Source organism: Mustela nigripes, chromosome 2 (genome assembly GCF_022355385.1).
Source record: "Mustela nigripes isolate SB6536 chromosome 2, MUSNIG.SB6536, whole genome shotgun sequence".
Lineage (NCBI taxonomy): Eukaryota > Metazoa > Chordata > Mammalia > Carnivora > Mustelidae > Mustela > Mustela nigripes.
This window is the reverse complement of record NC_081558.1, coordinates 92522923-92546825: the sequence shown is the minus strand read 5'-3', so window position 1 is coordinate 92546825 and position 23903 is coordinate 92522923. Positions and strand designations below refer to the sequence as shown.

General features: G+C 38.4%; 1 protein-coding gene across 4 annotated transcripts in view; it reads right to left on the bottom strand.

The window, feature by feature from the left end:
* The window catches only part of PPP2R3A (protein phosphatase 2 regulatory subunit B''alpha), a 197413-nt gene that overhangs the window by 75514 nt on the left and 97996 nt on the right, over window positions 1-23903 (bottom strand). The gene's annotated exons all lie outside the window — the stretch shown is intronic.

Here is a 23903-nt window from a genome sequence, read left to right as displayed (position 1 = left end):
CAAACATCATTCAAATGTTACCAGCTTTTCTCTTAGTGTCTTTTTCTGTTCCAGGATTCTACACCACATTTAGTTCTTTTTTAAAAATTGTTTTAATTTAAATTAAATTTAGTTAACATATAGTGTATTATTAGTTTCAGGGGCAGAATTTAGTGACTCATCAGTTGTATATAACACCTAGCGGTCATTACAAGTGTTCTCCTTAATGACAATCACCCAGTTACCCCCCATCCCCCACCCCTTGAGCAACCCTGTTTGTTTCCTATAGTAAAGAGTCTCTTGTGATTTTTATCCCTCTTTTTATCCTATTTTAATTCCCCTTCCCCTATGTTCATCTGTTTTGATTCTTAAATTCCACATGTGAGTGAAATCATATGGTACCTGTCTTTCTCTGACTTATTTTGCTTAGCATAATACCCTCTAGTTCCATCCATGTCATTGCAAATGGCAAGATTTCACTCTTTTTTATGGCTGAGTAGTATTTCATCATATATATAGACCGTTTCTTCTTTATCCATTCACCGGTCAATGGACATCTGGGCTCTATTTTGGCTACTGTGGACATTGCCAATACAAACATTGGGGTGCATGTGCCCCCTTTGAATCAGTATTTTTGTATCCTTTGGATGGATACTTAGTAGTGCAATTGCTGGGTCATAGGGTAGTTCTATTTTTAACTTTTTAAGGATCCTTCATACTATTTTCCAGAATGGTGGTACCAAATTGCATTCCCACCAACAGTAAAAGAGGGTTCCGCTTTCTCCACATCCCCACCAACATCTGTTGTTTAGTGAGTTGTTAGGTATTTTTTTAAAGTTTTTCTTTTCTTTTCTTTTTTTTTTTTTTAAAGATTTTATTCATTAATTTATTTGACAGAGAGAGAGAGAGAGATCACAAGTAGGCAGCGAGGCGGGCAGAGAGAGAGGGAGAAGCAGGCTCCCCGCTGAGCAGAGAGCCTGATGCGGGGCTCGATCCCAGGACCCTGAGATCGTGACCTGAGCTCAAGGCAGCGGCCTAACCCACTGAGCCACCCAGGTGCCCCTGAGTTGTTGGTTTTAACCATTTGACCAGTATGAGGTGGTTTCTCATTGTGGTTTTGATTTGTATTTCTCTTATGAGGAGTGATGTTGGGCATTTTTTCATCTGTCTGTTAGCCATTTGTATGTCTTCTTTGGAGAAATGTCTATTTACGTCTTCTGTACATTTCATGACTGGATTTTTTGTTTTTTGGGTGTTGAGACTACTAAGTTCTTTATACGTTTTGGATACCTGCCCTTTATCTGATAAGTCATTTGCAAATATCTTCTCCCATTCTATAGGTTGCCTTTTGTTGATGCATTTAGCTCTTGTGCCTCATTGGTTTCTCCCAATCTTCTACAGTTCCTCAGTCTTGTACTTCATAATCCTAAAATACACTTTTTTAGAGAGAGAGAGAGAGCATAAATGGGGAGAGGCAGAGAGAGAGACCTAATCAGGCTTCATGCTCAGCATGGAGCCTGATGCGAGGCTTGATCTCACAACCCTGAAATCAAGAGTCAGATGGATAACCAACTGAGTCACCCAGGCACCCCTCATGATTCTGACACTCTTAATGAGTTCTAGTCAGTAGACTTTTTCAACATGGTTTTGTCTGATGTTTCCTCATGATTAGATTAAGATTATACATTTTCGGCAGTTATACTACATAAGTGGTATTGTGCGCTTTACAGTCCTACAAGACTATGTGATGTCGGTATGTCTTATATCTTGTAGAGTTAAGTTTGAACACACTTGGCTGAAATGGGAACTTCTGGGTTCTTCACCATACAGTTATTATTCTCCCTTAATAATTAATAAATATTGTGGGGGGATATATTTTAAGACTGCCAATATTTTGTTTCTTGGCAAATTTTTGCCCACATATTTCAGCAGTCACTTTTTAAAAAAGATTTTATTTACTTGAGAGAGACAGAGAGAGAGAGAGAGAGGTAGCACAAGCAGGGAAGAATGGTAGAAAAAGAGGGAGAAGACGACTCCATACTTAGCAGGGAGCTTGATGCAGGGCTCAGTCCCAGGACTCTGGCAGCATGACCTGAACTGAAGGCAGAATCTTAACTGACTGAGCCACCAAGATGCCCCAATTTTAGCAGCCATCTGTGAAACCTGATTGTAATATTCATACTGTGGTGCTTATCTTTTTTTTTTAAAGATTTTATTTATTTATTTGACAGAGATCACAAGCAGGCAGAGAGGCAGGCAGGGCGGGGGCGAAGCAGACTCCCCACCTAGCACAGAGGCCGATGTGGGGCTTGATCCCAGGACCCAGGGATCATGACCGGAGCTGAAGGCAGAGGCTTAGCTGACTGAGCCACCCAGGTGCCCCCTCCATTTATATAAATCATATTTTAAGTTCTCTCATCAATGTTTTGCTCTATTTTGTGTGCAGGTATTGCACATCTTTTGTCAGATTCATCTCTAAGTATTTAATATTTTGAGGTGGTATTATAAATGGTATTTTTTTTTTACAGATTTTATTTATTTGACAGACAGAAATCACAAGTAGGCAGAGCAGCAGGAAGAGAGAGAGGGGGAAGCAGGCTCCCAGCCGAGCAGGGAGCCAAATGTGGGGCTCGATCCCAGGACCCTGAGATCATGATCTGAACTGAAGGTAGCGGCTTAACCCACTGAGCCACCCAGGTGCCCCTATAAACGGTATTTTTAAAATTTCAATTTCTAATTGTTTGTTGCTAGTATGTAGGAAGAAAATTGATTTTTATATACTGATCATGTTATTTGTAAACTTTCTAAGCTCACTTATTAAACACAGCTTTAAGCAGCATCTCATGAATTTTGACATGCTGTGTTTTCGTTTTCATTCAGTTCAAGATATTTGTTTCCTTTTCATTTCTTCTCTGACTCATGGGTTATTTAAAAGTGTTATTTAGTTATCAAATATTTAGAAATTTTCTGGAAATCTTTTATTATTTCTAATTTAATTCCATTAAAGTAAAAGAAATACTTTATGAGCTGAATTTTGAATTTTTATGGAGATTTTCTATGGCCCAGAATATGGTTTATCTTGGTAAATATTCTGTGTACATGTTAAAGGAATGTGTATTCTACTGTTGTTTGGTAAAGTGTAATATAAATGTCAATTAGGTCAAGTTGGTTGATAGTGCTGTTTAAATGTTCTACATCCTTATTGATTTTTCTTCAGCTTGTTCATTACTGAGAACAGCACATGGAAATCTACAATTATAATTGTGAATGTACTCATGAAGTTCTATCAGATTTTGCTTCATGCATTTGAAAGTCTGTTATACAGTACATAAGCATTTTGAATTGTCATGTTGTTATATATTTTTTTAAGATTTTATTTACTTATTGACAGAGAGAGACAGACAGACAGCGAGAGGGGGAACACAAGCAGGAAGAATGAGAGGGAGAGGCAGGCTGCCCTCTGAGGAGGGAACTTGATGAGGAGCTGATCCTTGGACTCTGGCATTATGACCCAACCTGAAGGCAGACATTCATGACTGAGCCACCCAGGTGCTCCCATGTTTTTATATTCTTTACAAGTTTTTATATTCTTGATGAATTGATCTCCTTATAATTTTTGTTACATTCTTCATGAGTTGTTACATTCTTGATGAACTGATCCGTTTATCTTTACTTAGCAGTATTATGTGCTTTAAAAACTACTCTGTCTGTATTAATATAGCCATCCAGCTTTCTGTTCTTTTTGCAGAAAAAAATGCCATGTAACATAAAATTCATCCAACAATTTTGAGTATATAGTACAATATTGTCAACAACTTGTACATTGTTGTACAACAGATCCCTCCCACCCCAATCCCAAATGATCAAAACTCCATACCCACCAAACAACAACTTCCCACACACTCTCCCCCAGCTTCTGGCAATTACTTTTCTTTTTCCTAGGAGTCTGACTACTTCAGATACCCCATATAAGTGCGACAGTACAGTAACAGTCTTTTTGTGACTGGCTTATTTCGCTTAGCATAATGTTCTCAAATTTTATCCATGCTGTTGAATATAACAGAATTTCCTTTTATTTTAAAGGCAGATTAATATTCCATTATATGTATATGCCACATTCTCTTTATCCATCCATCTACTGATGGACATTTAGGTTGCTTTTAATTCTTGGCTATTGTGAATAACGCTCAATGAACATGGAATACAAATAGCTCTTTGAGATGGTTTTCCATTCTTTTAGGTATATACCCCACAGTGGTACTGTTAGGTCATATGGTGGCTCTATTTTAAAATTTTTTGAGGAACTTCCATACTAGTTTCATAGAAGTTACACCCTTTTACCTTCCCACCATCTGTGCACAAATGTTCCATTTTCTCCATATCCTCACCAATGCTGTTTTTTTTGAGTTGGGGGAAATTGGAAGGGGAGGTGAATCATGAGAGACTATGGACTCTGAAAAACAATCTGAGGGGTTTGAAGTGGCGGGGGAGGGTAGGAGGTTGGGGTACCAGGGGGTGGGTATTATAGAGGGCACGGATTGCATGGAGCACTGGGTGTGGTGAAAAAATAATGAATACTGTTATGCTGAAAATAAATAAATTTAATTAAAAAAATAAAATGGTTTCTATGGTAAAAAAAAAACCAACAACATTCTAACAGGTGTGAAGTGATATTTCACTGTGATTTGATTTGCATTCCCATGTTGAACATCTCTTCGTATGCTTGTTAGACATTTCAACTTCTTTGGAGAAATGTCTTTTCAAGTCCCTGCCCATTTAAATATCTGGTTATTTTTACTGCTGCTCTTATTGAGTTGTAGGAGTTCTTTATATATTATAGATATTAACACAATATCAGATATGTTTGCAAGTATTTTTTTTCCCATTCTATAGACTGCCTTTTACTACACTCTTCCCTTTGCTGTTTTAAAGTTTGATGTAGTCCCATTTGTATAGTTTTTCTTTTGCTGCCTATGCTTTTTTGGTCATAGCCATTGCCAAAGGGTCATGAAGGTTTCCTTCTCTGTTTTCTTCTAGGAGTTTTATAGTTTCAGGTCTTAGGTTTAGGTCTTTAAACCCTTTTGAATTCATTTTTGCACGTGGAGTGAGATAAGAATCTAACTTCTCTCTTTTACATGCGGATATCCAATTATCCCAATACCATTTATTGAAGAGATCATCCTTTCCCTACTGTGTTGGGAATGGATACAAATCATCTGAGTATACGTGCAACAATCTGTAGTTTTGTAATATATTTTTGTAATATATTTTGTAATATATTTTGAAGTTAGGATATGTGAAACTTCCAACTTTGTTCTCCTTTCTCAGGGTTGTTTTGGCTATTCCAGGTCCTTTGAAATTCCATATGAATTTTAGAATTGTTTTTCATATTTATGCAAAAATTGCAACTGGTAATTTTAAACTTTACTGGGGAATAAGCAATACACAAAAACTGTACATATTTAATATATACAGGTTGAAGAGTTTGGACATCTGTGTATACCCAAGAAAACATTACCACAATTAAGGTAATAACATATTTACCACCTCCAAGTTTCCTTGTACTTTTTTTCCTTTTGTCTGTTTGTTTGTTTTGGTAGAATACTAACATGAGATCTATCCTCTTGACATATTTTAAGCTGCACAATATAGCACTGTTAACTTTATGCACTATGTTGTACAACAGATATCTAGAATTTATTTCCCTTTCATAATTAAAACCATATCCATTGAACAACATCTTCATGATTCAACTTACATGAGGTATCCAAAACAGACTCACAGAAGCAGAGAATAGAATAGGGTTGCCAGGAGATGGGGGAAGGGGACCATTTGGATTTTGACAGAACTTGAACTGATCTATACAGACTATTCTGGGTTGAATGGGCATTTAACAATGTTAAGTCTTTCAATCCATGAACACAGTATGTCTTTCCATTTATTTGTAAGAGCTTTCTTTTGATTAGTGTTAGCATGCTATCTCTCTTTTTCTTCTTTTACTTTTAATCTACTTATGTCTTTATAATTAAAGCACATTTCTTTCAGGCAACATATACTTGGGTCTTACTTTCTTGTCTAATCTTTGCCTTTTGAGAGTATTCACATCACTTACATTTAATGTGTTATTGATATTGATATGGTTAAGTTTAGGCCTATCACCTTGTTTGTCCCATCCATTCTTTTTTTTTTTTTTTAAATATTTTATTTATTTATTTGACAGAGAGAGACACAGAGAGAGAGGAAACACAAGCAGGGTGACGGGCAGAAGGAAGAGAAGACTCCCTGCTGAGCAGGGAGCCTGATGTGGGGCTGGATTCCAGGACTCTGGGTGCATGACCTGAGCCGAAGGCAGACACTTAACAGCTGAGCCACCCAGGTGCCGCTGTCTTATTCATTCTTTGTTCCCCTTTTCCCCTTCCTTTCCTGCCTCCTTTTGAGTTCACTGAGTATTATTTATAACTTCTATTTTATTTAAACTTTTTTGGGGGGGTTTAGCTATAACTGTTATTTCAATGGTTGTGTCAGAGAGTAGAGGTACATCTTTAACTTATTACAATCTATTTTCAAGTGGTATTATACCACTTCATGGATAATATGTGAACCACACAATTGTATATTTCCCATTTTTCTTCTCCTGGACTTTAAGCTATTGTCAAATTGACTTTAAGCTAACTTTAACTTAGGCATATGTTATAATCACCACAAAACACCGGTACGTTTTGCTTAAATCATTATCTTTTAAAGATATCTGAATAATAAGAAATCATATACATTTATCCATTTAGTTACCATTCCTGGAGATTTTCTTTCCTTTATGTAAATTTGTATTTCCATCTGGCATTATTTTCTTCCTTGACTGAACACCTTCCCCCCAACCCAAATACATTTCTTATACTGCATTTCTGATGGTGATGAATTCTTTCAGCTTTGCTATGTCCAAAAAATTCTTTAACTCACTTCCATTTTTAAAAGATATTTTCACTGGGTATGGTGCTCTAAGTCGATAGCTATTTCTTTGAGTATTTTAAAGATGTTGCTCCAATGTTTCTGACTTGGACTGTTTCCAACATGAAATCTACTTTTATCTTCACCTTTGTTCTACTTTATGAAATGTGACTATTTTCTCTGGCTGCTATTCAAATGTTCTCTTTATTACTGGTTTTGAACTACTTTATTGTGATGTGACTTGGTATAGTTTTCTTTGCTTTTCTTGTGCTTTGGGTTTCTTGATTATCTTGGATTTGAGTTTATAGTTTTTAACAAATATAGAAAATCTGGGGCTATTATATCTTCAAATAATTTTTCTATTCCCCTGCAATGCAATTCCAGTACTAGCTATCCAGAATCGGTACTGATTTCACAGGTTAGGGGCACAGTCCTTCACAAGACTTCTCTCACTATTGACTACACCATCCACACTTCTGGCCAACTGACTATACAGTTGGGGGTTTCCACTACCCCCTTAGGTTGAACAAGTTGCCTAAGTGACCCAAAGAAATGAGGCAAATACGACATTATGGTTACTATTCTATTATAAATGATACAAGTCAGGACCAGCTAAACAAGAGATGCAGAGGGAAAACTCTGAGAAGGTCTGAGACACGGAGCTTCCTATTCTCAGGGCATGGAACCCTTCCAGCCCATCATTGTGCTTCAGTGTCCAGAGTTTTTATTGGGTTTCATTAGGTAGGCATGCTTGATTAAATCATTGTCCATATGACTGAACTCCATTTCTAGGTTCCATCCCCAGGTTGATATCACCTGGCTGAAAGACCTAACTTCTAATCACATAGTTGGCCTTTTTGACATAGCAAGTACTATCCAGGGACCGACCATTAATGAGTCACCTCATTACTAAAAATTGGGGGCATGGTCCCAGGAGCCCACCGTGAAAAATAAAGATGTTCTTATCATTTGGTAAGTTCTAAGTATTTAGCAGCTTTGTCCTAGGAACTCGGGACAAAGACCTGACAAATTCTTTATTTGAAATCCCCCCACCTCTCCCATGTATAAGTATGTTAGTTTGCTTAAAGTTATGTCCCACAGCTCAGGGATGCTCTTTTCATTTTTCTTTTCTTTGTGTCTCCATTTCTCATTTTGGATAGTTTCTAGTCTATGCTTCAAATTCACTAATCATTTCACTTGCAATGTTTAATCTACTGTTAATCCATTCTGGTGTATTTTGTAGCCCAGACACCTTAGTTTTCATCTCTACAAGTTCAGTTTTGGTTTTTTAAAATATATATCTTCATGTCTTAACTTTTTGGGTAGATGGAATTCAGTTATGATAGGTGTTTTAATGTACTTGTCTAATTCCAACAGCTGGGTCAGTTTCAACTGATTTTTTTCACCACATTACCTATTGTATTTTTCTGCTTCTTTGCATGCCTGATGGCATCAACCATTATAAATTTCACCTGGTTGAATGCCGGATATATATATATTTTTAAAGATTTTATTTATTTATTTGACAGGCAGAGATTACAAGTAGGCTGAGAGGCAGGCAGAGAGAAAGGAGGAAGCAGGCTCCCTGCTGAGCAGAGAGCCTGATGCGGGGCTCGATCCCAGGACCCTGGGATCATGACCTGAGCCGAAGGCAGAGGCTTTAACCCACTGAGCCACCCAGGCGCCCCTGAATGCCGGATATTTTTATATTCTTATAAATATTCCCAAACTTTGTTCTGGAATGCTGTTAAGTCACTTTAAAATCCTTTTATTCTTGTAGCTCTTGCTTTCTAAATTGGTTAGGCAGGACCTAGCAATGCTTAATTTAGGGCTAACTATTCTTCATTAATGAAGCAAGACTCCAAAGTCCTGTATATTATGAGGTTTCCAGTCTGGCTGGTAGAGACCAATACTATCCCTGGCCCTGTGTGACTGCTCCCTCTAATCATGGATAGCACTTTCTTTAGCTTTAGTTACTTTCTCCACATACATCTTCTGATCAGTATTCTACTGAATACTTGTGGAGGAGTTCTAAAGAGGTCTGGAGCTTTCTCGCTGGTGCTCTGCCCCTAGCCACCTTGATCCTCTAGCTCTCACCTCTGTTTCCTAAAATCAGGGAGTCTGACGGACTCTGCCTGGAGTCCCGCTTCCCAGACTGTGGCTTGGAAACTCTCAAGGCAGTAAGTTGAAACAACCATAAGGTTTAACCTTGTTTGCTTCTGTCTGTCAGCAATCACTATCTTTTGTTGCTAGATATCCAGTATCTTGAAAACCACTGTTTTGTACTTCTTACCTGATTTTTTTAAATTGAAGCATAGCTGACATATATTATTATATTATATATTAGTTTCAGGTGTACAGCAGTGATTCAACATTTATATACATTACAAATGATCACAGTAACTGGAAGTTAGTATCTCTTAATCCCCTTCACCTATTTTGCCAATCTCCCCAACCACCTCCCCTCTGGCAACCACCAGTTTGTTCACTATGTGTGTTTGTTTTGTTTTTTAGATTCCACATATAAGTGAAATGATACATACTTTTTTTTTTTTTCGTCTGACATTTCACTCTCTAGGTCCATATGTGTTGTTGCAAATGGCAAGATTCCATTACTTTTTATGGCTGAGTAATACTCAATTGTAATACTCAATACTCATATATATCACTTACATATACCACATCTTATCTACTCATTCATCTACTGATGGACACTAGGTTACTTCTATATGTTGGCTATTGTAAATAACGCTGCAGTGATCATAGGAATGCATGTATCTTTTCGAATTAGAGTTTTCATTTTCTTTGGAAAAATACCCAGAAGGGGATCATATGGTATTCTATTTCTATTTTTATGGTATTTCTATTTTTAATTTTTTAAGGAAACTCCATACTGTTTTCCATGATGGCTACACCAAATACACTTACCAATTTACCACCAATAGTGCCCAGGGTTCTGTTTTCTCCATATCCTTGTCAACACTTGCTATTTCTTATTTTTTTGGTACTAGCCATTCTGACAGGTGTGAGGTGATATTATGGTTTTAATTTGCATTTTCCTAATTAATGATGTTGAGCATCTTTTCATGTTGCCTGTTGGTATGTTTTCTTCAGAAAAATGTCTATTCAGGTTCTCTGCCCATTCTTTTAAAAGATTTTATTTATTTATTTAAGAGAGAGACAGCAGGCATGAGAGAGAGAACACGAGCGGGGGGAGGGGCAGAGGGAGAAACCAACTCCCTGACAAGCAGAGAGCCTGATGTGGGGCTCGATCCCAGGACTTTGGGATCATGACCTGAGCCAAAGGAAGGCTTAACCAACTGAATCACCTGTGCCCCCCCATTTTTTATTTAATTAATTTATTTGACAAAAAGAGTGAGAGAGCACAAGCAGGGGGAGCAGCAGTGGGAGAGAGAAGCAGGCTTCCTGCTGAGCAGGGAACCTGATGTGGTACTCGATCCTGGGACACTGAGATCATGACCTGAGCCAAAGGCAACTGCTTAACTGACTGAGCCACCCAGGTGCCCGCCCCTCATTTTTTTAAAATGGGTGTTGAGTTGTAGGAGTTCTTTATATATTCTGAATATTAACCTTCTATTGGACATATCATTTGCATAAATCTTCTCCTATAAAGTAGGTTGCCTTTTCATTTTGTTGATGGTTTTCTTCACAGTGTGAACCTTTTTAGTTTGATATAGTCCCAACTGTTTCTGCATTTGTTGCCCCTGCTTGAGGAGACAAACCCAAAAAAATATTGCTATGATTTATGTCTAAGCGTTTACTGCTTATGTTTTCTTTTAGGAGTTTTATAGTCTCATGACTTACATTTAGGTTTTTATTCCATTTGGGGTTTATTTTTATAGATGGTATAAGATAGTAGTCTAATTTCATTCTTTTGCATGTAGCAAAACTTCTTAATTTCATTGGCTTTCTTCTATTTTTTTAATCTCTATTTCACTTATTTCCACTCTTATCTTTACTATTTCTTCCTTCTACTAACTTTGCTTTTTGTTCTTTTTTCTAGTTTCTTTAGGTGTAAGGTTAGAATGTTTATTTTTCTAGTTTCTTAGGACAGGCCTATATCATAAACTTACATCTTAGAACTGCTTTTGCCCTGTCCAACAGATTTCTGAATGCTGTGTTTCCATTTTCATTTGTCTTAAGGTATTTTTAAACTTACTCTTTGATATCCTCATTGACTCGTTGTTTAGTAGCACATTGTTTAGCCTTAATGTGTTTGTGTTTTTTAAGTCTACATGTGTCTTTAGGTCTGAAGTGAGTCTACTGTGGACTGCAGAAAGATGGGTCTTATAATTTTTTCTTGTAGTTGATTTCTAGTTTCATACCACTGTGGTTGGAAAAAATGCTTGCTATGATTTCAGTCTTCCTAAATTACCGAGACTTGTTTTGTGGCCTAACATGATCTATCCTGAAGAATGTTCCATGTGTAATTGAAAAGAATATGTATTCTGCTGTCTTCTAATGGAATGTTCTGTGTCTATCTGCTTAAGTCCATCTGGTCTAATGTGTTATTGCTTCCTGATTTTCTATCTGCATGATCTATCCACTGATGTAAGTGGGGTATTAAAATTCCCTATTATTTTTAAGAGAAACTGGAGCAAGAAAGGAAGATGGCAGTGGAGTAGGAGGATCCTAGGCTTGTCTTGTCCCATGAACACAACTAGATAACTACTAAATCATCCTAAATACCCCAGAAATTGACCTGAGGACTGGCATCCACAACTGAAAGGAGAGAAGAGGCCACATCGAAGATGGTAGGAAGCGCAGAGACATAGTTTAGGGGAGAAGCAGATTGCAGGTGCTGCAGAGGGAAGGGAGCCATGGTTGCAGAGAAGGGTGAGAGAGAGAGGAGTACAAGGGAAAACACAGAAGGAGAATGTTTCCTCAAACTCACTGGCTTAGAAGATCAGAGGGGTTAAATTCTGTGAGTTCTTAGAACAGTGGGAGTCAAACCCTGGAGTTTTAAAGGCCAGAGGGCTTGGCTGGGATAGAGGCCAATTGAGAATGTGCTACTCCTAAGACAAGGCAGGCAAACAACCTGGGGGTTGACAGCATAGAAACAGTGATCTGAAGAACACCTGGGTCACACACCGGGGAGATGATTCACCCTTCTCACACCATGTACCTGAGAGGCAGTATTCACAGAGACAACTCTTCAGGAACAAAGGACCTGGCTGGTACCATTTTCCTTCCCCGCCCCTCAGCATAACACATAGCCACTTGTGGGAATCAGGAAAGTGCTAATACTGGCTGCCTAACTTGTTGACATCAAGCCTCACTCCCCTTTGCTCTGGTGGGACTGCCCCCTTGATCAACTTGCCTCAGTCCAGCACAGCGCCGCACCCCCCACCCCCACCAAGAAGAACTCTGTCCACACATCTGACCAGAGTTCTACAGAGCCTTAGTTCTGGTGGAGTTGGTATCAGATCTCATTGCAAAAGCAGACCAGAGCACACCTAGTTAAAACTCACCACATTCAGGCCAGGGACCAAACACTGCCCACAGAAGGCAAAGAGAACCTCTACAGGCAACTGGCCTGAAGGATAGAGCAGCCAAAACACAACAGCAGAGCAAACGCAGCACATGCTGGAAATACTCCCTGAAGTGCCAGGCCCTAGGCATTACATGACCTCTTCTTCATAAGGCCATTACTTTCAGGAGCAAGATAAATAACTGGCATCTGACTGTTGATCTTAGCTCTAGCCTTGATCTCAGAGTCGTGAGTTCAAGGTTCATGTGGAGCCTCCTAAAAAAAAAGTCTTAAAGGTAGTAAAACAAAAGAAGTCCTTAACTTACCAGAGAAAATCCATAAAGTTCACTGGAGATTTCTCAACAGAAACTTGGCAAGCCAGAAGAGAATAGCATGATATACTTAAGGTGCTGAATAGGAAAAATCTGCATCTAAGAATACTCTATTCAGAAAAGCTATTATTCTGGATAGATGGAGAGATAAAGAGTTTCCCAGACAAACAAAAACAAAAGGAGTTTGTGACCACTAAACCAGCTCTGCAAGAAATATTAAAGGTAACCCTTTGAGTGGGGAATAAAGACCAAAAGTGACAAAGACTAGAAAGGAACAGAGAAAACCTCCAGAAATACTGTCTTTACAAGTAATACAATGGTGCTAAATTCTTACCTATCAATTACTCTGAATGCAAATGGACTAAATGCAACAATCAAAATACAAGGGTGTTAGAATGAATAAAAAAACAAGACCCATCTATATGCTGCCTATGAGAGACTCATTTTAGACTAAAACACCTCCAGATTGAAAATGAGGGGATGGAGAAAGTTTTATCACCCAAATGGAAATCAAAAGAAAGCTGGAGCAGCCATATTTATATCAGACAAACTAGATTTTAAACCAAAGACTGTAACATGAGATAAAGAAAGGCACTACATTATAATAAAGGGGTCTACTGAAAAACAAGATCTAACAAATGTAAATGTTTATGCCCCCAACTTGGGAACAATCATATATATAAGACAGTTAATAACAAACATAAAAGGAACTCATTGTTAATAACAGAATAATAGTAGGGGATTTTAATACCCCACTTACGTCAATGGACAGATCAACTAAGCAGAAAATTAACAAAGAAACAATGGCTTTGAATGACACACTGGACCAGATGGACTTAACAGATATATTCAGAACATTCCATCCTAGAGCAGCAGAATACACATTCTTTTCAAGGGCAAATAGGACATTCTCCAGAACAGATCACATGCTAGGTTACAAATCAGGCGTCAGCAAGTACAAAAAGACATCTGAGATCATACCACGCATATTTCCCAATCACATTGCTACGAAACTTGAAGTTAATCAAAAGAAAAAATTTGGAAAGACCACAAACACACAGAGATTAAAGAACATCTTACTAAAGAATGAACGGGTCAACTAGAAATTAAAAAAAAAAAAATACATGAAACAAATGAAAATGAAAACATGAAGTCCAAAACCTTTGGAGTGCAGCAAAAGGGGTAATAAGAGGGAAGTATACAGCAATACAGGCCTACCTCAAGAAGGAAGAAAAATCTCAAATACAAAACCTAACCCTATACCTAAAGGGTCTAGAAAAAGAACAACAAATGAAGCTTAAAGTTAGCAGAAGAAGGGAAAAATAAAGATTAGAGCAGAAATAAATGATATAGAAACAAAACCCCCAACAGAATAGATTAGTGAAACCAGGAGCTGGTTCTTTGAAAAAGTTGATAAAATTGATAACTCCCTTATATAGACTTATCAAAAAGAAGAAGAGAAAGGACCAAAATAAATAAAATCACCAGTAAGAGAGGAGAAATAACAACCGACAGCACAGAAATACAACTATAAAAGAATAATATGAAAAATTGTATGCCAACAAATTGGGCAATCTGGAAGACATGGATAAATTTCTAGAAACATACGAACTACCAAAACTGAAACAGGAAGAAAAAGAATACTAGAATAGACTGATAACCAGCAAAGAAATGGGATCAGTAATAAAAAATCTCTAAGTCCAGGGTCAGATGGCTTCACAGGTGAATTCTACCAAATATTTAAAAAGAGTTAATAATACCTATTCGTCTCAAACTATTAAAAAAAATAAACTTGAAATGGATAAAAGACCTCAATGTGAGACAGACCATCAGAATCATAGAGGAGAACATAGGCAGTAACTGCTTTGCTATCAGCCACAGCAACTTCTTTCAAGATATGTCTCCAAAGGCAAAGGAAACAAAAGCGAAAATGAACTTTTGGGACTTCATCAAGATCAAAAGCTTCTGCACAGTAGAGGAAACAGACAACAAAACAAAGAGGCAACCCACGGAATGGGAGAAGCTATTTGCAAATGACAGTACAGACAAAGGCTGATATCCAGGATCTATAAAGAAAGTCTCAAACTCAACACACACGAAACAGACAATCATGTCAAATAATGGGCAGAAGATATGAACAGACACTTCTCCAATGATGACATACAAATGGCTATCAGACACATGAAAAAATGTTCATCATCACTAGCCATCAGGGAGATTCAAATTAAAACCACATTGAGAAACCATCTTACACCAGTTAGAATGGCCAAAATTAGCAAGACAGGAAACAATGTGTGTTGGAGAGGGGGAACCCTCTTACACTGTTGGTGGGAATGCAAGTTGGTGCAGACACTTTGAAGAATAGTGTGGAGATTCCTTAAGAAATTAAAAATAGAGCTTCCCTATAACCCTGCAATTGCACTAATGGGTATTTACCCAAAGATACAGATGTAGTGAAAAGAAGGGCCATCTGTACCCCAATGTTCATAGCAGCAATGGCCACGGTCACCAAACTGTAGAAAGAACCAAGATGCCCTTCAATAGACGAATGGATAAGGAAGATGTGGTCCATATATACTATGGAGTATTATGCCTCCAACAGAAAAAATGAATACCCAACTTTTATATCAACCTGGATGGGACTGGAAGAGATTCAGCTGAGTGAAATAAGTCAAGCAGAGGGAGTCAATTATCATAAGGTTTCACTTATTTGTGGAGCATAACAAATAACATGGAGGACATAGGGAGACGGAAAGGAGAAGGGAGTTGAGGGAAATTGGAAGGGGAGATGGGCCATGAAAGACTATGGACTCTGAAAAACAATCTGAGGGTTTTGAAAGGGCAGGGGGTGGGAGTTTGGGTGAGCCAGGTAGGTGGTGGGTATTATGGAGGGCACGTATTGCATGGAGCACTGGGTGTGGTGCATAAACAATGAATTCTGTTATGCTGAAGAGAAATTAAAAAAAAAAGAAAGAAAGAAAGAAATGAAAGGAAAACTTCCAAACTCATTCTACAAGGTCAGCATTACCCTGATTCTAAAACCAGACAGAGACCCCACTAAAAAAGAGAACAATATCCCTGATGAATACAGATGCAAAATTTTTCACCAAAATACTACCCAAAGGATTATTCACCAGGACCAAGATGGATTTATTCCAGGGTTGTTAGGGTGATTCAATATTTACAAATCAATCAACATGATATACCACATTAATAAAAGAAAGGAGAAGAACCATATGATCCTCTCAATAAATGTAGAAAAACATTTGACAAAGTATAGTATCCATTTTTTTTTAAAGATTTTATTTATTTATTTGACAGACAGAGATCACAAGTAGGCAGAGAGGCAGGCAGAGTGAGGGAGGAAAGCAGGCTCCCTGCTGAGCAGAGAGCCCGATGCGGGACTCGATCCCAGGATCCTGAGATCATGACCTGAGCTGAAGGCAGAGGCTTAACCCACTGAGCCACCCAGGTGCCCCAGCATCCATTTCTGATTAAAAACCCTCAACAAATAGAAATAGAGGGAACATACATCAACATAATCAAGGCCACATATGAAAAGCCCACAGCTAGTAACATCTTCAATGGGGAAAAACTGAGAGCTTTTCCTTTATAGTCAGGAATAAGAAAGGATGTCTATTTTTATCACTGTTATTTAACACAGTACTAAAAGTCCTAGCCACAGCAATCAGACAACAAAAAGAAGTAAAAGGCATCCAAACTGGCAAGGAAGAAGTCAAACTTTTACTATTTGCAGATGACATGATACTCTATGAGGAAAACCCAAAAGACTCCCCCCCAAAATGGCTAGAATGGAAACATGAATTCAGGAAAGCTGCGGGATACAAAATCAACACACAGAGATGTGTTGCATTTCTATGTATTGCCAATAATGAAGCAACAAAAAGAGATATAAAAAAAACCAATCCCATTTATAATTGTACCAAAAACCATAAGATACCTATGAATAAACCTAACTAAAGAGGTAAAAGATCTGTACCCTGGAAACTATAAAACATTGATGAAAGAAATTGAAGAGGACTCAAAGAAATGGAAAGATGTTCCATGCTCATGGATTGCCAGAGCAAATATTGTTAAAATGTCTATACTACCCAAAGCAATCTACACATTTAATGCAATCTGTATCAAAATACCAACAGAATTTTCCACAGAGCTAGAAACAAACAATCCTAAAATTTGTATGAAACCACAAAAGACCCCCAATAGCTAAAGCAATCTAACAAGAAAAGAAAGCTGGAGGCATCACAATTTCAGACTTCAAGTCATATTACAAAGCTGTAGTATGGTACTGGCACAAAAACAGGCAAATAGATCAGTGGAACAGAACAGAATATCCAGAAATGAACCCCAACTATATGGCCAATTAATCTTCAACAAAGCAGGAGAGGATATCTAAATGGAAAAGAGACAGTCTCTTCAACAAATTGTGCTGGGAAAACTGGACAGCAACATGCAGAAGAATGAAACTGGATCACTTTCTTACTCCATACACATATGTAAGTAAAAAATGGATGAAAGGCCTAAATGTGAGACAGGAAACCATCAAAATCCTAGAGAAGAACACAGGCAGTAATCTTTCTGACATAAGCTGTAGCAACTTCTTTTTTTTTTATTTTTTATTTTCATTTATTTGACAGACAGAGATCATAAGTAGGCAGAGAGGCAGGCAGGCAGAGAGAGGGCGGGAAGCAGGCTCCCCGCTGAGCAGAGAGCCTGATGCAGGGCTCAATCCCAGAACCCTGAGATCATGACGAGAGTCAAAGGCAGAAGCTTTAACCCACTGAGCCACCTTGGAGCCCTGAAAGGTTTTATTTATTTATTTGACAGAGAGAGAGAGACATCACAAGTAGGCAGAGAGGCAGGCAGAGAGGGGGGGAAAGCAGGTTCCCTGCTGAGTAGAGAGCCCGATGTAAGGCTCGATCCCAGGACCCTGAGACCATGACCTGAGCCGAAGGCAGAGGCTTAATCCACTGAGCCACCCAGGCGGCTCCCCGCAACTTCTTATTATATATGTCTCCTGAGGCAATGGAAACAAAAGTGAAAATGAACTACTGGGACTTCATAAGATTAAAAGCTTCTGCACAGGGGCGCTTGGGTGGCTCAGTGGGTTAAAGGTTCTGTCTTCGGCGCAGGTCATGATCCCAGCATCCTGGCTTCGAGCCCCGCATTGTGCTCTTTTAACCAACTAACCCACTCAGGCACCCCTACTTACTGCCATTCTATTAACTGTTTTCTGTTTTGTTGTTGTTGTTGTAATTCTTTGTTCTTCTTGTCTTGCTATCTTCCCTTGTTATTGAATAACTTTCAAGTTTATGGTCTTAAGTCCTAACACATTCTAAAAGCACTACATTTTAGTCTATCCACCCCCATGTTTTAAATGTATTTGATGTTGTATTTTACAACTTTTTATTTTGTGTATCACTTAACTAATCATTGTATATATAGCTGATTTTACTACTTGTCTTTTAGCCTTCATACTAGCTTTGTAAGTGGTTGCTTTGTTAAGTGGTTGCTTTGTAAGTGGTAGCTTTGTAAGTGGTTACTGTATGTTTACTTTTACCAGTGAGATTTTTTCTTTCATAATTTTCTTCCAGTTATGGCATTCTCCTCTCTCCCCCCAGCCCCCACTCCAAGAGGTCTTTTGAATAATTCTTGTAAGGCTGGTTTAGTAATGATAAACTTCTTCAACTTTTACTTGTCTGGGAAACTTTCTCTCTCCTTCAATTCTGAAATATCCTTGCTAGGTAAAGTACTCTTGGTTGTGTTCTTTTTTCTTTTCTTTTCTTGTAGCACTTAAAATATATCATGCCACTCACTTCTGGCCTGCAAAATTTTTGCAGAAAAATCAGCTCATAGTGTTATGGGTGTTCCCTTGTAGGTAACTAGCAGCTTTTCCCGATTCTCTTTATCTCTAATTTTTGACACTTTAATTATTATGTGACTTGTGTGGACCTCATCTCTGTGGTTTCTGGACCTAGATGTCTGTTTTCTCCCCCAGGTTAAAGCAGCATTCAGTTATTATTTCTTCAACTATGTTTTCTGCTACTTTCTCCTTCTTATCCTTCTAGGACCCCTCTAATGCAAATGCTGGTATGGCTGATGTTATCTAAGAGCTCCCTTAAGCTATACTCATTTACAATTTTTCATTCTGCTGTTTAGCTTGAATGATTTCCACTACCCTGTTTTGCAGATGATCGATCTATTCTTCTGCATCCTCTAAAGTTGCTGATTCCCTCTCGTTTGTTTTTCATTTATTGCTCTTCAGCTGATTGGTTCTTTAACATTTTCTATCTCCTGTTGAAGTTTTCATTGTCTTCATTCATTTCTTCTCTATAGTTCAGTAAGCATTTTTATGACCATTATTTTGAACTCCCTATTAGTTAGATTGTTCTGGTTCTTTTTCTGAGGTTCTTTTCTGTCTTGTTCCTTCATTCCTAGCTCCTCATTTTGTCTCACTCTATTTGTTTCTATGTTTTAGGTAAATTGGCTACATCTGGTCATGAAGGAGTGGCCTTATGTAGAAAGCATCCTCTGGGGTCCGGAAGTGAAATCTCCTTTAATCACCAGAACCAGGCTCTCCAGGGGGGACTGCTTGTAGATTGTATGTTCCCTCCTTTTGTGGCTGGGTCACCACTGTTGTGGGCCCCTATATAGGAGTAGTTTTTGGAAAGTAAGTGTCTAGGTTTAAGGCTACCCATTAGGTGTGGTGTAGTAGAAACTGCTTTGGATGTGGGCAGCAGGCCTAGCCTAGGGTGCCTACCGGGTGTGGCACAGTGGGAACCATTTTGGAGGGGACCTGCTGGGGCAGGTTTGCAAGGCAACACCGGAATGGGGTGAGTGGTGCTAGCAAGGATGATGGAGAGTGTCAGGATTGGCACCTACTACACTGGGCCAGCTAGGCAGGAGGGCAAGAAAAATGGATCTTGCCAGTGCTTCCATTCCTGGAGAAAGTTCCTACTTTCTTATTGGTCCAACATCATGTCCCTTGGGCATTCAAAGAAGAACTGAAGTTAACTGGGCTTTTTTTTTCTTTCTCTCCATCAATTGTAATCATGCCATATTTCAGTTTGCTTCCAGCTTAGATCATGACTTTTTAAAGATTTTATTTATTTATTTGATAAACAGAGATCACAAATAGGCAGAGAGGCAGGCATAGAGAAAGGAAGAAGCAGGCTCCCTGCTGAGCAGAGAGCCTGATGTGGGGCTTGATCCCAGGACCCTGGGATCATGACCTGAGCTGAAGGCAGAGGCTTTAACCCACTGAGCCACCCAGGTGCCCCTAGATCGTGACTGTTTTATACAGGTTTATTTTTTTCAATTTTCTTGGAGTTTTGAATTGCTTTTTTAAAACTTGTTTATATAGAGAATGCTGTGCTACAAGCATACCTTCCAGTTTCCCTGTTTCCAAATATGATAGTACTGCATAGAATAGTTTCATCCCTCCCTCTTCCCCTTTATGGAGAACTTCTTCCCAGAGAAATCCATCGCCTTTTCTATTCCGGACTGGCTGCCCTTCTGTTGCCACTTGAGGTCTTCCCTTCACTGATTGATTCTCTGGATTGAATCCACTGTTCCATGGATTTTATGTGTTCCTCTTTCTTGGTTTACTTAATTTTTTGGGAAGATTTATTTATTTTAGAGAGCAAGAAGGAGAGATGGAGAGAGCAGGTGCACGAGCATGCATGTGTGGGGAAGGGGCAGAGGGAGACAGGAGAAAGAATCCCAAGCAGACTCCATGCTGAGCATTGAGTCTGATTTGGGGCTCAATCCCACAACCTTGAGATCATGATGTGAGCCTAAACCAAGAGTCAGGCATTAGCCTACTGTGCCACCAAGGTGCCCCTTGGTTTACTTAATTGGATACAATATCTATTCAAGTAATTCTTTAGAAAATAGGGAGATAAACTTTCTGAGCCTTTAAATGCCTTTATTCTAATCTCATATCTGACTAATAGCTTGGGCAGGATACAGGAAATCTGATTTCAAATCCCTAACTCCTAGAGTTACTAATGAGAATCCAATATCACTCCAATTTTTGTTCTTATTAAAGGGACCTGTTTTTTCTCTCTGGAAGCTTTTAGTATCTTGTTTTCATCAGCATTTTTCTAAAATTTTTTGATAACATGTTTGTGTATGTTTCTTTCTTTTACTCATTGTACTTTCAATCAAAAGACCTGTATTCTATATTATTTCTTTAATTCTGTGGGCAGGACTGGAGGGAGCAGGAGAGTCTGGTGTAGGAATGTTAAATTCTATTTTTTTAAAAAGACTATTTATTTATTTGGGAGAGAGAGTGAGTGTATGAGCAGGGGCAGGGGAGAGGGAGAAGCATACTCCCTGCTGAGCAGGGAGCCTGATGTAGGGCTTGATCCCAGGACCTCAAGGTCATGACCTGAGCGGAAGATAGATCCTTAACCAACTGAGCCACCCAGGCTCAGTTAAAAAAATTATATTTTTTACTATATGCTGGTTATACAGGCATGTTCCCAAGGAAGGAAACAGGGATCCCAAAGAATCCTACCAGGTTCTAGCTCTTTGTACCCATCTTATCATCCCAGTCTCTTGAATTCTCCCCGTTCTGTATTATTTCTGTGATGATTTCCTTCTCTCCCTCCTTTCTTCTCTAGACTCATTAGTTGTCGAAATTCTTGAATTAGTTCTCTATTTCCTCCTTCCCTCCTTCTCCCTCTCTGGCTTTTCTCTCCCTTCCTGTGAGATGTCCTAAACTTTCGTTTCCAGGACTTATGAAAAAATTTCAGATTTTGGTACTTACATTTAAAAATTTTTTTAAAAGTAGGCTCCACACTAGGTGTGGAGCTCAATGTGGGGCTTAAACGCACAATCCTGGAGATCAAGAGTAGGATGCTTAACCAACAACTAAGCCACCCAGGACTCCCCTACATTTTAAAATTCTAACAGCTCTTTCTGGTATTAGCTTTCTGTTTTCATAATATTCTATTCTTATTTTATATAATCTATCTGAATATAATAATTATTATTTACAAAGACTTAATTTTTTAGAACAATTTTTAAAGAAAAATTGGTAAGACTGTATAGAGTTCCTATATACCCTACATTACATTAGCATCTGTTATAGTTAATAAATAAATACTGACATATTATTATTATTACTATTACTATTATGAGAGACCATACTTTATTAACTTAGTTTTTGCCTAATATCTTTTCTCTGTTTCAGGATTCTACCCAGGACCTCATATTCCATTTAGCTGCACATCTCCTTAGGTTCCTTTTGGCTCTACCAATTTTGCAAACTTTCCTTTTTTCTGATGACCTTTCTGATAGTTCTGAGGACTACTAGTCAGGTACTATCTAGGATATTTCTCTACTGGAATTTGTCTTAGCATGCTTTATTTTTTGTTACTTTGTTTAGGCTTGTGAGTAAATGCCAGTATGCACTTTACTTTTGGGAATTAAGTAGGAAGTCAACTGTTTCCATTGTTTTATATACCAAACGTCAAAGAATCCTCATTTCTAATACTTCCCATTAGAACTGCCAACACTAACTTTACAGCTGCTCTGGGATCCTGCTAAGAGAATAGAGAAGAGTATCTCATTTCTCTACTGTAGTCCATACATAGCCCCTCATTCTGGGCTGTGGTTTCCTTAGTCTGTTTCTACTTTCTGGCTTTCAGAAATTGGTAACCACTTGACATTAATTTTTTTTCCATTCTTCTCTTCCATTCCATTCATGTGTTAATTCCCTTTAAATTTTTATATTTTCACTTTAGAGGAGTTTGGTACAGAATGGGAGGAGAATGTATCTATTCAGTCTGTCAGCTTTTACTTGATGACTCCATAAATCTACTTGTTAAAGAAAAATAAAATTCCTCCTATATAAAGGAAGTATAAATGTTTACTGACTCATAATTCTAGTTTTGTTATTGTTTGCAATTCTTTTTTTAAATTTTTTTTAATTAAAGATTTTATTTACTTATTTGACACGGAGAGAGAGAGATCCACAAGTAGGCAGAGAAGCAGGCAGAGAGAGAGGGGGAAGCAGGCTCTCTGCTGAGCAGAGAGCCCAATGCGGGGCTCGATCCCAGGACCCTGAGATCATGACCTGAACCGAAGGCAGAGGCCCAACCCTCTGAGCCATCCAGGTGCCCCTGTAATTCTTTTGATATGGATTTAATTTATATTCCTGTCTGTGATTTTATTAAAGCTTCTAATAAAACTCAGTCAGGAGTAGGGTCCCCAGAGGAAAAAGAATTTACCCATATGAACCATTCATGAAGGGACTATGTCATGAGCAGGTGAAAGGAAAACACAAGGGAATAGTGAGCACCAAGAACAAGCAAGAGAAGGATACTCTTACAATCTCTAGAGAAAGAGGGACAAGGCAGGGAATAGCATTATGGGAGTGAGGTAGGTAGGCACTCAAACTATGGAGAAGAGGCCATCCCTCAGAAGCTGTAGTATACAGATATAGTTGCTGTGCTGAAGTGGATTAGGGAAAACATATACTGGCCAGACTCAGCCAGAAGCTAGCCAGGGATGGGGACCCAAAAGATGCAGTTTGTAGGAGTCAGAGCAGGGCCAGAATGGATTGAGGGGTAAAGGTAAAGGGTGGATAGAGAACTGTTATTAAAATCTAATGTTTTCAAACAGACATTTCACCAAAGGGACATACAGATGGCCAAAAGACACATGAAAAGATGTTCAACATCGTCAATCATCAGAGAAATGCTAGTAAAACCTAAGTGAGATATGGTCTCACACCTGTCAGAATGGCTAAAATAAAAAAGATAAGCAATAACAAATGTTGGTGAGGATGCAGAGAAAAGGGAACCTTCATGCACTATTGGTGGGAATGCAAACTGGTGCAGCCACTGTGGAAAACAGTATGGAGGTTCCTCAAAAAGTTAAAAACAGAACTACCATAGGATCCAGTAATTCCACTGCTAGGTATTTACCCAAAGAAAACAAAAACACTAATTTAAAAAGGTATATGCAGCATTATTTACAATAGCCAAATTATGGAAGCAGCCCCAGTGTCCATGAATAGATGAATGGATAAAAAAGAGATGGTATATATAAACAAAGGAGTATTATTCAGCCATAAAAAGAATGAATGAGTAGTGCCCCCTCTTCTGCTTCAGTGGGACTAGCCC